Raw genomic sequence first — 14148 nt, forward strand, 5'->3', positions numbered from 1 at the left:
GTATGAGAAATCTTGAGGAAGCATCATCTACTAAATTTCTCTCAAGCTGCGGATGAATCCAGCTCAGATATCTAATTTTTTAAAGTCAGGAGAAGTATTTCCATGAGGGTCCAGTGCCTATAAGAAAACATCAGCGCAGGGACATTCTGAAGGTTTGTATCTGACCTTTCTTTGGTTTTAATCACTGAAGTTCTCGACAGCTTAATAAGTTGAAGGTGCTGGGTCACCGTCTAACTTAATAAGGCCCGCCACTGAGACTTGGTCACCTCTGATTGCTCCCATAAGTCTTAACACATCTGGTACACTGTCCTTGGGTGAGAAATGTTTTCCATAACTTTCCTCTTGTTCACTACCCTGCATATAAATTGTTTTTATTAACCTGAGAATGATACAGCACTGTATATTTGTGTGAGCTTTTGCCATTTTCAGCTTTATCCTACAGAAAGAGAGTTGATTGTTTTCTCCAAAATGGAATTAAACACTGTTTATCACCAATGTCTTCTTTTCTATTTTTCTACCCTTATTTAATATGGGTCAAACTAACCTTCAGTTTGACATGAGATTAAAGAACTAAACATTGTAACTAGACTCTTTGAGACAATTTACAACATGCCATAGTTGTGGGAAGAAAGAGCCAGATAAAAACAATACACCACTTCTAATGATTATTTCCTAGGACAACATACACAGATGTAAATATCTAGGACTAATCAGTCGTATATGGAAATACATGTAGCTGGATGATTGGCACATTCCTTTGTCCAGAATGACAAATAAATTGATAGACAACCTATTCTGTTTTATTTCAGTCTATTTTACAAATCTAATGAAAGGCATATTTCTGCTCTCTTTACAATTTCCCATATGGATAATAGTAACATGAAAGTTGATCCCGATGGATAAACCTACAGTTGTATAGTACGGCATTATGTCTGTATCTTCCACCTTAACCTTAGTCATGGAGAATGCTTCTTAGGGCCATTACAGTTACATGAAGAAAATTGAGCGTCTTTACAAAGAAAGTGGACCAAAGACAACATGACTGTATTTTCACTAGGAAAATTCTGCAGGTGGAAATAGTTTGTGCTGGAATATATCCTATCTCCATGAAAACCAAAATATTTGCATACTGAAGGCATCAGCCATCCCATCTTGGACACTTATCTTCTGATTTAATGTGATTTAATCCTGTCTAACCTGAAGTCATACACAAATACCACATTTTGCACATAGTATTGCATCAAAAATATGAAAAAGGAAAAATACGAAAAAGCTAGATAGTGTCAGAAAACAGCCAGCTAGTCATTCTTTAACACACAAGGTAAATACCAGTCTGGTTGTAATTCGGTCCTCTCCATGATACAGAAGTTAGAATTTCTCCTGAATCAAGCTAATAGCAGTTTTGGAAGCAGTTAAAGCAACGTCTTAGTTGTGTTGTTTTTAATTTGCATATTGAAATGTTGAATTAAAAGCTAAGTGCTCCCCTCTGTCATATGTCACTAATGTAAATCTCTACACGAAACAATGGTTTTGTCATGTCACTTCAGCCTTAGACGAAACTATTACTTACATTCTTTCTTCAATTACCTACTATAATTCCCTCATTCACTCAAAGGCTGGGGGCTCAGGCTTTTGGTTGTGGTTGTTTACCTTTTATTACTAAGCCACTCTTCCAGAATTTCCTTTAACTTCACATCATACAACTCGTTTGTAAAGCTTCATGTGATTCCAATGTAAGATGCTTAAATTAAGATTTTAAACAGCTTTATCTGCTCACATGAATTTATCTACCATATACATGTACATGCAGATATCAAAAAAAAAAAAATCTACCTGCCGTTCCTCACTATCTCTCTCATTCAGGCAACTTCTCAGGCACCTGGGTGGCTCAGTCAGTTAAGCGTTCGACTTTGGTTCAGGTCATGATCTCACAGTTCGTGAGTTCAAGCCTCGTGTCAGGCTTTGTGCTAACAGCTCAGAGCCTAGAGCCTGCTTTGGATTCTGTGTCTCCTTCCCTCTCTGTTCCTCTCCTGCTTGTGCTCTCTCTCTCTCTTTCTCTCAAAAATAAAGACGAAAAAAAGAAAAAAAATTTAAAAAGGCAATTTCTTATAGTTCTTCCCCATGCCCTATAAGATCATATTCTCTATCACATTTCTGTGAGCTGATCATTTAGCTATCTAATCATTTGCACATCTAATCATTTATTTTGTATTTTATATAGCACTTCCCACACCTGCACACCTTGTGAATCTACTTTTGTCAAACTTTGAGGAAGCCCCACTGGGATATTCACAGAATCCTAAGGTTCTCATTTGCAATCATACTTGTATAATGATCAGGCCTCAAAGAGGCTCAAGACCTTCTATTCCATCTCTCACATTTGCAACTAAGGAAAACACTCTAGGTGGCAAAGACAGGATTAAAACACCAGTGAGTAGATTTCAAGTTCACAGCTCTTGCTGCAACAGCCTGCATTTACAACCCATAAGAACTGCTGTAAGTTAGTCCTCAGCAAATTAGCAGTCTTTTTTTATTTTAAATTTTTTAAAACATTTATTTATTTATTTTTGAGAGACAGAGAGACAGAGAGAGAGAGAGAGAGAGCAGGGGAGGGGCAGAGAGAGAGAGGAAGACACAGAATCCAAAGGCAGGCTCCAGGCTCTGAGCTGTCAGCACAGAGCCCAATGTGGGGCTCAAACTCACAAGCTGTGAGATCATGACCTGAGCCGAAGTTGAACATTTAACTGACTGAGCCATCCAGGTGGCCCATGCAAATTAGCAGTCTTAAAAATGTTAGTACTCTCTACACTACTGGATTAATCAGGGTTCTCCAGAGAAACAGAATCACTAGGATATATACAGACAGAAGTACCAGGTGATTTATTATATGAATTAGCTCACATGATTATAGAAGCTGAGATGTCCCATGATCTGCTGTCTGTAAAGTGAAGAACCAGGAAAGCCAGTGGAATATTTCAGTTTGAGTCACAAGGGCCAATAATCAGGGCAGCTGATGATGTAACTCCCACTCTGAAGAGGGTGCACTGCTGTAAGTCCCAGAGTCAGAAAGCCCAAGACCCAAAAGTTCCAATGTCCAAGGGCAGAAGATGGACATTCCAGTCTCGAGGAGAGAGACTATTTGCCCTCCCTCTGCCTTTTTATTCCTTTTGGTCCTATAACCAATTGGATGATGCCTATCAACATTGGTGAGGGGACTTTCTTTATTCAGTCTGCTGATTCAAATGCACACTCTCATGAACACACCCAGAAATAGTGTTTTATTAGCTATCTGGTCATCCCTTAGCCGAGTCAAATTGGTATAAAATTAAGTATCACAACTGCTCAGGTCTTCCAGTGGATCCCAAGCCATGTAGATATTTACACTATGCTTCATAACTTTTCAGAATTCTCTGCCTCATTCTTTACCTCATTATCCCTCCTTATTTTCTCAGGCATACTTGATCACTTTTATTACATCTCTTGAATCTGCATTTGCCTCTTAATCATTCTCTTCCAGTCTACTACCGCCATTTTAATTTCATCTTCCTCCATTTAAAAAGTTTCTAAGATTCCCTTCCCTTAACTTCTCAGAATAGTTACCTTCTGCATTGCTGTTGACAGATAGGATCATGCTTCTGATGATAAAAACCACAAATACTGTTAGTGTCTGCTATGAGTTAGCCACTGTGGACACATGGAGGATATGCATCAGGTACCTCAAATGCACACCTCATGTCCTCTCTGCCTCTCCTGTCTCTTGTCCTAGTGCCTACTACATGACTGGCTCTGAATAGACTCTGATCAACTCCATGCCTAACCGAATTTTATTTCATCTCAGACATCACATCTCCTTCAACTAACTATGGCCTTTGGGAGGGGAGGATTTTTTACAAATACATAATGAAAAAAGAAACTTGGACCTCTCTGTTGGTGGTAGTTAAAACAAGATTAACATTCATCCCCTTATATCCCCACTTCAATTTACCTAAAGGACAGAATTAAAGGAAATCTCACTAGCAGGAAGAGATAAGAGCAGTATACTGGGTCATTCACCTAATGTGGAAGGAGAAGTTATCGGAAGTGTGGTTATACATGAACTTGTGAATAGTGGGAAATGCCTTGGCTGCTCAGTTATGGGCCAAAGAGTGCTCAGCATAGAGGAGGAGTTAAATAAGAATATGGATAGGATGACTTGTCTTGTAAACAATCAGCCAGTTTACTTCCTCTGCTGCCACAGTGCCTGAGTGTCCTTGTGCAACAGGACTATGAAAAGAGTGGCCAGGATGAGCGGAAGCTGTGTGTGGGCTCCTTTTCACCAAGGCTAGTCTAATTACTGCCACATCTTAATGTTTACCAGTAGCTAAGACTGAACCTAAGTCTATGATAAAGCACCATTTCTTGAACAACTAGCCCCTTGGTGGCAGGTGCATTACATCAGACCTCTTTTCTCTTTAGGGATAAACAATGATTTCTTACCAGAATCTAAGAGGGGAATTAGTCAAGAGAAGAAGGTGCGAGAAATATTCCAGGTGGTCATACCAATAAGAGAGAAAGCTTTAAGGTCTGTTCCAGTAATTGAAAATATTTAGGTGAATATTTACCAGAAAGGTGGCAATAGATGAGACTGAAGGAAAACAAGGCCACACGAAGAAATCTTAAACACTTCTGCACTACAAAGGAATTTTTGAGTTTATTGTCTTATTGGTAACCTGAAAGAGGTAAATCTTAGTTTTCAGTGTGCCTTTTTATTAAAATAACATTACATTTTAAGATACCTAATGAGATTCCTGGATTTGAAGGCTGATCTGTTTTCAGCCCACAAGGCTCTTTTGCTGGTATTTTCTGCCTACCTCTCTACATACAGGCAATACTAGAGACCTGAAGAATATACTAAATACTTGAGATTTTTATCATAAGTGGCCTTCATGAAGCCACTCTATGAATTTCAAAGTAAGGAGGTATTTTAAAAGACATCTAGTTCAAGTTTCTTCTTGGTTTTCTTATTTTTTAATATCAAAAATGCACTCCTCTTCTTATAAGAAATGTAAAAGTAAAATAAAGAAAAATACCAAATTGAAAAAAATACCAAATTGAAGCCTTCATATATATTGAGAATCTGCCAAAATTGAGTTATAAGCATCCATCATTGAGGGATTGGAAATCTGATGTCTTCAGTTGCCAGACAGGTAAAGGACATTAGTAAAATGGAACTAGTATACAACAGTAGAGATTGACATACAAATCTGAGTTAACCAGATTGAGTGTGCCTCTTTTAAAGACATTTTTATTTTTGTTTTCATAAGTTTATTTATTTTGAGAGAGAGAGAGCATAAGCAGGGGAGGGGCACAGAGAGAGAGAGAGAGAGAGAAGAGAGAGAGAATCCCAAGCAGGCTCCATGCTGCCAGTACAGAGCCCAATGTGGGGCTTGAACTCATGAACTGTGAGATCATGACCTAAGCTGAAACCAAGAGTAAGACACTTAACCAGATGAGTGCCCCAATTTTAACCAGATGAGTGCCCCAACTTAACCAGATGCCCCAATTTTGTTCTTAATTGAGCTCTGTGTCTGTGGGTTCATTTGTGGTTTCTGATACATGGTACCAAGCTGTAGACAGGTGGTGGTAACCAAAATTAGGTGATCATCAAAATCATTGGGCAACCTATTAAAACCTAATAGGTTTCGAATTTCTGGGATCTACCTAAGTTTCTTATTTTAACATGGTTGTCTTGGTTTGCCTTGGCTTTGTAATTTATCTGTCTCTTTTTGGTCAGGGAAATCACTAATTTAGGTAAATTTGTTCAGCAAATAATTTATCTAAGGTTAAATATTTGTCAGGGACTGTTCCAGATGCTAGGAATATAGTAGTGAATAAGTCTGTTATCCTAATCTCATGAAGCTTACATTCTATGTAACATAATAAAAACGGGTATGTCTCTACTCCTAATGGCAACATGATAAACCAAATTCTGTTTATTGTATTAGACAAGGATAAATCAAGGTTTAAATTAACCATTTAATCAGAAAAGCTACTGATTCATCCATGAACAAGAGAAAACCATAAAATCGCAATATTCTTTCATTCTCTTATTACTTCCTATAACTAGAGATAGCAATGCTACTTGATAGTTCATTTATACAAGTCAGTTCTATAAATCCAGTTTTATAAAGTTATGAAGATAGAATAGCTTATATAAGGTTTATTAAATTAATGTTAAATTATTCATTGAATTTTCAATACTGCTAAAAACAGGATGAACACAAAACAAATAAAAAATGTCTAAGATTTTAGATTCCTCCATTGTCTTTATTCTATGAACTTGACATAACCTTACTACAAGCCTTCCCTTTCTTAAAGAACTCGCAGTGCCGTCTCCCATTTTGTCTTGATTTTTGAGGACTGCTCATAGGAGCTAGGTTTATCATCTAGAGCACAAAATAAGATAAGTTGTTTAAGAAACATATTTCATGGCCTCCTGCCATGGTAGAATTTTCCCCAGGAATCTTGCATTTTTTTCTTTTGAGTCACATCAGATAGTCTCTTCCACTTCCACCCTGGTCTCCTCCACTGGGTGGTCAGTGCACTGCTTGCTTAAAAACAGCTGCGGAGACAAACCACCCTAAATAACCTCCATTTTGATAGAAAAATTACAACTCTCAAGAGACTTGAGGCATTGTAGTCCTGACTTGCTGACCTCGGCCAACTGTTGTGGCTGCTCACAAATGAACCCACCAATGAGGAAATTAGAAAAAATCTGGAATGCGTTTCGTGGCCAGAATAAACTCATTCTAGAGGGAGGGAAAGACACTGTCCATTTTATTTTCCAGGGTAATGTCTATCACATGGAAGTCCTAATGAACACTCAGATATATTTTTTTTCCTCCATTTTTGGCTGCACACTAATTCTGGTGGACACTCCTTCATTCAATGTTCTTTGTGGGCCAGCAGCTGCACTATGGAATTATTCTGGTAACTAAACAAGAATAAGATTTTTTCTTCTTTTGAAGTGATTAAAGTAAGTTCTTTAGATATCAAAGATGGAGCCATGTAGCATTGGATAGAAATATACTCTTATTAGACCTCATTCTTTCTTCTCATCGATACTGTTTATGGGGACATTTTATTCAATACCTACTATTTGAAAGATACTAGGTAAAGTGCTTCATTTGTTTGTTTAATATTGGAACGTGAAATCCTTTGCTAGCTGAGTAATTCACAGCGATTGCATTATCATCAAGCTTCTTCCAGGAGATTACTGAATTTTTATTTAGGGAAGAGAATTTGTTGGATAAATTCAAATGCATAATATACTTAAAAACGGGGGACTCCATAATCACAAATGACAGGAAAAACACTCGAGTGTTGCCAGGGTTAATAACTCATAGATTTCACAGGAACAAGTTTGTTTTTAGGTGGCTAAAGTACAATAATTCCTAATGATTTTTCTTTGAAATCTTTCCTGTAAGCATACATCTGCTGCTTTTGAGATTTAATTGTAGATACGGCCTACGCCGGCCAAAAAGAAAAAGATCTGTGCTCTTTTCAAAACACCTCTCATTTCACATTTAATCAAAGGCCTGACTTCACTTGATCTCAGTCCCACACAGCTAGTCTTCACACTCCAACTTAAAGGCACTGGGCTTACAAAGTACAAGCACTAGCGTTTGGGGTGATGGTGAGGAGAAAATTTCCTCACAGTGTCGAGCATAGTGTGAGACTGGGGTGCTCATCTTCCTTACTGAATTGTTTGCCAAGGAAATCCAGCCCATGATAAACAGACAAATGTCTGAGATCACTGTGGCTCAGTCTCTGATGAGGCAGCTGCTTCCATGCTGTGTTTGTTGTTCCAGGATATTGTAAATACTAATATTTTATAAGCTCTGGTACAGTTTAGAAATGAAGCTCATAAACATAATTCACTAATTCCGAGTTTTCCAAAACACACAGCCTGGGACAATCTTGCTCGAGGTCAGCCTGTGGATTGGACTCTGAATTCCTAGTAGTTGCACTGGGCAGAAGACATTTGGGACGTGCGAAATCTCAACTGATCCGTCTTTCAGAAAGACAGAGAGAGTTTGTACTTACATACCCAAATCCAATTCCTAGGGACTTAACAGAACAGAAGAGGGTACCTGCATTTAAAACGTATAAAAAATGTTATAACATGAAATAAGAGGACCAGCTGGCAGGACAGTTCAAGGCGGGGGGGGGGGGGGAAGTGTGTTCATTAGTAAAGTCACCATGATTACTTGTTTTCTTCTCTAGCATGAACAAAGGCTGTGATATCATACTGCATGCAAAGCATCGATTGAGGATCTTCTGCTAAAACACTAAACAAACTGTCACATTTGTTTCTGAATTCTCATCCTCTTTGGCACGTTTTTGGATCTCATCTATATCAGCAGTCTCTTTTTCTCTTACTTATTTCTGTATTCTCAGAACCAAGGCTCCCCTGCTCTTTCTGAATGCTTTCCTTCCTCTCATCACTAACTCAAGTACCCTTTAAAGGTGCTGAGTTTTCTGCCCACTAACCACTTACGTTTGCTTTGTAAGGAAGTACCTATCTATGTAGTATGTTTAACAGTGTGCCTGTTTCCTAGAAATGCAACAAGAAATAAAAATTCCAACCCCCTTGTATATATTGGAGATTGGCTTGGTTAATTTTATTAGATAGCTTAGTGGATACACAGGCAAATGCGCCAAGGACTGAGATAAAATCCACATCTTAAAGCATGGCAACCGATAAAAAACATATTGATGGATACATGGCTAAAGCAGATACTATGTGAGAGTAATAGAGTAGATGAAAATATTTTGTAAATTCTTTAGCACTGTACACACATTACCGTGATTGTTTTTCCTTTAAGACATCGCACTGAGAGTGAATTAAATAAGATGCCAATTGCCTATTAAAAACGTTGCCTTAATTAGTAGTTGGGAACCCCCCTCTTTGTATTAAAGGGCAATAATGATGGAAAGACCTGCTACATGTGGGATCTTTCTTTTCTTTATCCTAAGTTGGTGATGCTATTTGGGTAATAACTGATGAAAGGACTAGGGTGCCAACCAATTTGCAGTTAAGTGGCTAATTAAGACCCAAAGCAAAGCTGCCAGGAGGTTGGTTCTCCTACTGTAAAGTGACACATAAAAGCAATTAGAATGGGGCTGGCTTTGCTAGGACATATTTAAATTTGAACCAAACTTTGGGCCGGTTATTATTTTATGTTAATATATTCCTCCGTAAGACAGAATCAGAGAGGAAAGGGAATCATTTAGGACATAAAAATAAATTAGAATATTACTTGGATTCGCAGGACTTCAGAAGTGAAAAAAAGCAAAACTATAAAATCACTTCTATGTTTGCAGTCATAACAGGGGCACTATATGTAATTAGCTTCCCTCCTCTCAGAGGAAATGAGAATAGGTGCATGGAGCACAGTCATCCAAGAAGAGAAAAATCTCTTCATTCTTGGGTCTGTTGTCACCTGTCTGTCATACTGCCTGAGTGTGACACCTAGCCCAGAACGGCAAGGTTTTTAGAATTGTTATATTTCAAATTGAGCCAAGCCAGGGTTAACATTTAAATTTAGATGCTCTAATAGCACAAGGCGGAAAACAGATTCTCTCTGGGGTTAGAAAAAAGATTTGAAGTGGATGAGGAAAAGTAGAGAGAACTGGAGAAGATGGAAATTACAACACAAATTATCCACATGTAAGGGAAGGGTGGTTGGGGAGAGGAGACAACCTTTAAAATCACAGCTCCAGTGGCACCTTCGAGTTGTGGGGAAGCACAGTCCATTTATACCTTGCCCTTGTGATTTATGATGTCACCATTAAACCCCCTGATGGCCTTATATCCTTGTAATTTGCGGTTGCCTAGCATTTTTTTCTACATACAACTCAATAACTCATTGTGTAGCTATTTCGCACACACATAAACACACACATTAGTGTGAATATGGGTGTGCTGAATCTGTCGTCGATGGAAACCATGATTTTTGATGTAATAATGAGTTGGTTTAACAAAAGGCAAGAAATCACGGGCTGGATGCGTAGCCAGCGTATCACCAGTGTTCCCGTGAGGCATCGGAAGGAGACAGGGCACTGCGTGTTACCACAAGCAGATTTCACTCCGACTGTCTCTCTACTCTTGTTAAGAATTAAAGAAGCAAAACTGTTTGGAAGGGGCAGCCAAAAATCATTATTGAAGGAAATCTGTGAGATTGCACAGAGATAAAGAAGGAAATATATTCAATTCACCTCCACATTATAGTAATAGGATTAGAAAATAACAGGATTAGAAATGAGACCTTCGGGGCTAAATTCTACTTCCCCGGGAGATCGCTGGTTGGATCTCTTCACCGCCCAGGGAATCTCTGCTTCCTTCCAGAGTGTCTAGTCGTGGCCAGTAATCGTGACACCATAAATCTGAGACAGAGAAGGTTCTGGAACCTTTGCTTTAAGACTATAATACAACTAGTCATTAGCATTTCTGTGGGGGTGAGAGGTGGTTTTCAACATCTCTTATGTTAGCTTTTAAACTGACTTCTGTAATTATTCTCCAACGGAAACATGAATGCCAGCAACTTTCTGGGGAGTTATTTTTATTTCTATTTGAATATTTTAGCTACAATGCTGGATATGCACTGCTGGATCTCTGAGAATGCTGTTCTAAAATGCTATATTTATCAAATGACCAAAGAGCACATGCTGCCTGGATTAAATTTATCCCAAGATGAGAGGTTTTATCTCTAATCATCTGCTTGTTGACTAATCTGGATGCATCTTGTGCAGGTTTGATGGTTGAGACGTAACATGCTAAAGTGATCCAGATCTCTTTGTCTTTGCGTTCGCCTTCCTGAAACATGGAAATAATGAAGGTGGCTACCCTGAATTCATCACGCCTTACGCTAACATCCTCGTTGAATAAGGCTGCTGGTTCGACATGAGAAAAAGTAGGGTGCTCTTTTTAAAGCAACATAATACATAAAATCACAAACATTTTTAAAAACTGTAGGATAGCTTTTCCGCAATGCATTTAAAGCCCGCAACAAGTGTAATTCTGAAGAGTATGTGTTTCTATGGAATTCTAGTCCACCTGTTCTGGGGCCCATGTCACATTATAAAATTTTTCTTTTCGCCTGCGTCTGATATGCTAGACTGTGATCTCCTTGAAAAAAGAAATATTTACTTGCCATATTGATATGCCTATCAGCCTCCCACTCAACTCCAGGCACATTGTGAGCATTCACTAAACCCACCATAAGAAAGGTTGACTACTTCCCTGTGTTTAAGACACTTCATGGTGAGCAAACCAGCCTTGTTACCTTCAGTAACCTCTTCCGTGGGACTGCCTTATTATTATTATTTTTGTTTTTTGCATTAGGGTTTATAAAATTCTACATTGGGATTAGATCACATGTCTTGCAGACCTGCTTTCCACAAAATGAAAAAATCAATACGAAGGATATCCATAACAAGCTCAATAACGCAGCCTTTCTCTTTGGCAGCTTTTAACGCCAGCAAAGAAAAATTAACGAATGAGGAACTTTTAAGATATAGAGTTCTGGAGTGAGCATAGAATCATTTGCGTTTCTACTATCCTATACTAGGGCCTATCAAAAATTGTAAGCAGCTTTTCTGCTGGCTACATTTTCCCTGTGGGTTATTTTCTTTTCTATTAAGTAATTCCTTAATGCCCAGGGAGTTAAAATTCTGTTGAAAAGAGAGTTCTTAGCATCTCCTAAGATTCAAAGCCTTCCCGCACTTTTTTTTTTTTGATCTTGAAGTTTTTAAAGTGCCGCCTGTATAGTTAAATGTGTCTTTCATGATGTATATATTTTACAGTATTTCTAAGGTTAAATATATTTGTGTAGATGTTGTGTAATCAGAATCTTACTCTCAATCACTTTCCACCTCATTTTGTTGCATGATCTAATACTTTCGAGAAGCTATGCAAACTTTTGGCCTTTTATAATTCTCATCTCAATATGATATCATAGTAGTAACCAAAGAAAAAGGGAGAATTGAAAATATGTCAAGACTGTTTATTTTTTTTCCCTGAGGCTAAGCTAAACATCATCTTTCCAATTTCCAGCCAACATTTTAGAGGTGCAGGGGAATGTCTATCAAAAAATGAGATATTTCAAACACATTGTGTGAACCATTTAATATTTCTTCACCAATGAAAGCATGCATTAGCTATGGTCAAAGCCATAAAAAATTTTTTTCTTCGTTTTTTTAAGTCTACTATTTATTTTGAGAGAGGCAGAGTGAGAAAGGGAGGAACAGAGGGAGGGGGCGGAGAGAGAATCCCAAGTAGGCTCTGTGCTGAGAGCACAGAGCTTCATTTGGGGCTCAAACTCACAAACTGTGAGATCATGGCCTGAGCCGAAACCAGACACTTAGCTGACTGAGCCACTCAGGCTCCCCTATTTTCTTTTTTAAATGAAGATATGATCTAATTATAAAGTATTCGTCTCTTGAGATTAGTATATAATGATGGGGAATTGATTCATTTATCAATTTTCCCCTCTCTTGCTTTTGATAAAAATCATAGACTATGGTCTTTGAACCTTGGCTAATTCCAGTCATCCAATGTCTTACTGGCCTTGCTCCGGGTGGGAGTGGCTTTTGAAAATTATATGCTGCTCCTCAATCACAGTGGTGTATTATATAAAAGCAACATGGTTTTAGCAGTTCAGCATTATAAAGAGAGTTGCCGGAATAGATATAGCATACAGAGATGTGAATGTGTGTGTGTGTGTGTGTGTGTGTGTGTGTGTGCATGCGTGCTCATGCATGTGTATATAATCCCAAAATGAAGAGACATCTATTCTGCTAATAGCTGTGTACTTGGTCCCATCTACACTTTGATTGTACATCAGTTATGATGTGTCTCTTTCTAACAGGAAGGATACCGATTTTGATGAATAGCTAAAAGGTAAGATCACTCTTAAAGGTGTGAGTGATTAATAATGGCCATGCATAGATTTTTTTCTAAGAGTGTAAATAAAATATATCATTCACATGAAGGGCAGGAGTTTGGCAGAATGATTCATAGTGCATTTGAAAGCATAAAAAGTCAAATCTAGGGTCTCTTCTAAGTGTGTCAAAGAGGAAACTGGTTTAAACATTTGAAATATTCAAGTAGATGATGAAATATTTGAGTGGATGTATAGAAATTATATGCCTTACGGGGTACTAAAGACAGAACTAATGTTTTTAATTACCACCAATTAGACAAAACCAAACATTTCTCTTTTAGTAGCAAAAAAGAAATAGTATGACAGGACTAAGTGGATAAAAGAAGGTGGCAGGTACATACCATGGCACTTGGACCATTTACTTCAATCCAACCAAGATTTACTACAGAACCTTTAGATTGGAGGTTCCCGTGGGAAGCTGTTGCATTAACATAAAGCTTGGCTCTAACATGGTCAGCATTCATACCGAAGTACATGGGCCCTATTAAATTGCTAACTAATGCAAAAAACTGACAAAACTGTTATATGAAGATAGAAGACTTATTCCATATATCAAAGTACATTAACAAATAATCTATATGGTTGGTCTTTGTTTATTCTCTGCCAATGATCTAGAGCTCATGATATTTTCACAAGTCACAAGAAAGCAAGCTTGTTGGCAATAAAGTACTATATGGCATGCTCTTCTATGACCCAGTACCCCAGAGATTGTGCATGTCACAGAAAGAAAAAGTCTCAGGCCCGGGGTCAAGATGAGATTCGACTTTTTTTCCACAAATCCTAGGTGAATGGAGGGTCACTAGTTGTGCCTTTCTCGCTTGAAATGAAGGTGAAAAAATAGATGACTTCAAAATAAACTGCATAAAAAGGAACTTTGAGGACTACCTAGGGTCAAATGCCCATACCCCCTAGAGATAAAAACAAGAATCATCGTTTGTACTCTTAAGAATAAAGACAAGCTGATGAAGTTTTTAATTTTTTAAAAAATTTTTTACTTCATGCCTATAAAAGATTTTAGGAATGTAATTATCCTCATGTGATGCCTCTCCCTGTGAGGACATAGGGCATACATCCTGGGCATGATAGAAGGCACAGTGACATTCTCTCTCTACAGTTATCATGGCCTTCCCCCTGTGTTCTTTGGCTGCCAATGTTCCCTGAA

Source organism: Panthera tigris, chromosome A1 (assembly GCF_018350195.1).
Source record: "Panthera tigris isolate Pti1 chromosome A1, P.tigris_Pti1_mat1.1, whole genome shotgun sequence".
In the NCBI taxonomy this organism is placed as follows: Eukaryota; Metazoa; Chordata; class Mammalia; order Carnivora; family Felidae; genus Panthera; species Panthera tigris.